Here is a 3,615-nt window from a genome sequence, read left to right as displayed (position 1 = left end):
GAGTGAAAAAAACAATTTCCCCATAGGGGATCAATAAAGTATATCTTCTTCATACTTTGTCCAACAAGTGAAAGTTAGCTGAAGTGAGCTTACATTGTGACATATTGTATATGTAGTTACAGGAGAGAGGTTGTTTGAACACTAATCCACCCTAGGTTTGTGTTGTGATGAGTCAGTGAGAGCAGTGAAGCTGGTGTTTTCCCACCTCTCCATGCAGGTGAGGGGCTCCTGGTCGAATGGCGGTCAGAGGCTGCATGTGAGAAGAACCAGTGTGTGGAGGTCGGAAAAACTCTGCTGATATTTACCCTCCAAGCCCCCATGAGAGCCGCATGTGAAAACTGACACCTGCTCTCTCATTGCACTTTCTCAGGATCCTGATTGTGTATGTGTTTGTTTCTATGACAGTAAATTTCTTTTTGTGCCTCTCATCTCGGTTTGTGTGACTGTGTGTTAGTGTAAAGCCCAGTGGGAAACTGAATACAAGAGGGCCCTACACCAGATAAACAGTGTCAGAGAGGGTTGATAGCAAACGCAGCTGGAAACGCGCAGAGACACCCTGAGAATGCTCTCTAATGCTTTTCTAAACATGTAAAAGATCACTTAGCTCCACTGTCACACTACTCTCATGTGTGCTTTAATCTTCTCCACTGGGAGCTCACATAACTTTTGTATGAAGATATGGCCCACGTGTTGTTATATTCCAGTGAATTATCTCAGAATGACACAAATCACAAGAGATTTGTTTTTGGCAGCTAGTATCAAGTCTCCCTTTATACATTTATTGCGGTAATCTCTGAAACATTTGCAGCAACTTTCTCCTCTGTCTGCATCTCGCTCTCACTCACGTGGTCTTTTTTTAGTTTATTGTACTTGTTTTAATCTCATTCATCATTGTCATCTGTGTTTGTGTCGAATACATTTTTTAAAAGTGCTTTGAAGATCGAAATATTTATAGCTCCAAACATTGGCATTGTCCATTTTTTGCATTCAGCAGCTACAAGTATAACCTAATTATAGTGTCTGGGGTCAGAGGTCACAGCTGGGTGCCCTGGGGACTTTTCATTAGAAAACGGAGGGAAGAGGCTGCAGGTGTCTAAAATGGACTTCTCTATCTATTGTGCCTAAACTCAGGATGTTCTCTGTCACTCTTGAATTTTAGATTTTGGGGCTTGTCTGTTTCTTTTTCCTTTAATAGTTAATTTTGGTCACTTCATACTTATTGTTTGTGCATTATTCATTGTGTTAAATAGACATTTTTACATTTACCAAAATAGAATCATCAATACTGATGGAATTAGTGACTGTTCATAGTATTACATACAGTATTTCAACTGTTAATACTTATGTACTTTTACTTAAATAAGATTTGTAATATGGGACTTTTACTAACAGTAATTGACTGAATTTCCATTGTACTATTTTTTTTTTAAATGGTGCCAAACAAAGGTCTGATTCAGCCCTGAAACTGTTGAGCAGTGCAGCTTTAGGTGCTGATTAAGACAGTAGCAGTAGATCCTTACTGCAGTATCCCTGCCAGCTCTCCTAATACATCTGCAGACATTCAATTTCCCTTGCAGCTTCTGTCACTCTCTTTTGTTCACTTAGTTTGTGTCAAACTTCCAGCCCACAATTTATTTCTTATTTATTTCTTTCTTTCTCTAAATTAAAATAATGTAATGATAGGGTCAAGATTACACTGTTTATGAACCTCACATCTCTTCTGTTCTAAATTGTTTTCCTCTCAAAGTTCTGTTGTGGTAAAAACTAATAATTATTGTATAGATATCTTGACAAAGAGGCTGGATCCAGTCCCTTATCTCAGCATAAGCAGATAATGATAGTGTCTGACTTTACACAGGGACGTCAATACTGCTGCCAACCTTGATGTCCTTGATTTTCACATTCCTCAGTGTTGAAAAGCACACAAGGGAATAGTTTAGCTGGAGGGTAAACAGGCCAGACTCTCACTCAGACTCACTATTTAAGTGGTTCTTCAGGCAGTGTTTCCAGTGCTAACTCAGAGGATTTAATTTAAGACAGTCAGTGCTTCATTGCGCGCAGCAGGCAGGGATGAAAAAAGTCAAATCGCAGCCACCGCAGAATGCACAGGAAGTTTCCTGTGGTACGTGAGGTTTGAGGGTAAATTTAGACTACAAAGCATCTGCAGTCAGCACCACAGCTTTTGATTGTAGCCAGACTGAAACAGGCATGTGTGGTGCTGCTTTACAGATGTTGAATTCCCTCATTAGAGCAATGGCAGTGTGTGGGTGAGCTTGTCATGATTTGCATGACATTTATTTGCAAAATCAGGTCTGTGAATGGTTTGGTCTGTCTTGTTTTTGGAGGGAAACCCACTTTAGTCGTTTAGAAGACAGCATCTCCAGCCTCTTTCACTTCACGTTTATGACTGTCATTAGCTGCAATTAACACAGCAACTCCCAATCCCTCTATTTGAAATCCAGATGAGAGTATTGTTATCAGTAGCCCAGCGGTGCTATGTTAATGCCTCAAGCCTGGTGAGTTTGATAGGCGGTGTTGTTGGAGCCCAACTGGGGGTCAGACAGAGGTTCTCCGCTGTCCGTCTTGGTGGTGGCTCTGCTACCCCCCACACTACTTCTAATTGGCTGAATCAATTTGGAGGGAAACTTAACAAGAAGCAGGATCCCTCCAAAATTGACAATAGGTAAAGTGTTTTACATATGTCCACAGGAAAGACAGATGTTGTCGCTCTCGACCACATCCACATTTGAATACCCTTATTTGGATACAATGAGAGAGAATACAAAGGGGATATATTTTGGCGGTCAAGGCAGATAAATTGGCGGTCAAGCGGGTTGCGATAGACTTCTCAGACTTTTGATACTGCAGAAGGTATAGCTTTTAACTCAAATAGCATTTTGACTTTTTATATGTTTTGAATGCATCAGTTGATACATACTCAAAGTCCACATTCGTGCCAGTTCTCAGTATCAGTTACACAGTGAACAGGGTGGTTTCCTGTCAAACATGGTTACTAAAAGTTATTCTGATCCTGAAAATGGGTTACACTGCAACATAATCCCTTTCAACTGGGATAACTATGTGTTTTATAGTAGAAGAAATGCTTAACTCAGTCATTTAGAAGTAGGGTTTTCCTTGCTTTCAGTTCAGTAAAAATGTTTTAACATCCATTAAGTCAATTGAGGATGGAACTTTTGTTTAAAAATTCCAGCTGAAATTACTTAAAAAGACATTTAATAATATCTTAGCAGGTTCTGGTCCTTATGCCTAGCTAAACTAAGCAGCTGCTGGCTCCAGCTTCATATTTAACAGGACAGTTACAAAAGAGATATTGAGCATATTAAATATTGAACTGTTCCCTTTTATGCACTTACAGAATAGACATGCAGATGAGTGACAATTTACAGGAAGACCAACTCAAACCTCCAAGTCTCTGGACCCCTTTCTATTCTCCCATGGGTGTTTAACTGATTCACATCTTTTTTATTCTGATCAAACCATTTAATGACACCTTGTGTCCTGTATGAAAGCATCTCCATTTACCATGTTCCTCCACTGGAGGATTTTCCTGTATGTGATTAAGTGCTGAAAACATTTTATTGTAAGTGTTTAAAA

This window comes from Morone saxatilis, unplaced genomic scaffold, assembly GCF_004916995.1.
Source record: "Morone saxatilis isolate NCDOM2014 unplaced genomic scaffold, NCSU_SB_2.0 Contig1, whole genome shotgun sequence".
Lineage (NCBI taxonomy): Eukaryota > Metazoa > Chordata > Actinopteri > Moronidae > Morone > Morone saxatilis.
Note: the sequence above shows the minus strand (reverse complement) of the source record.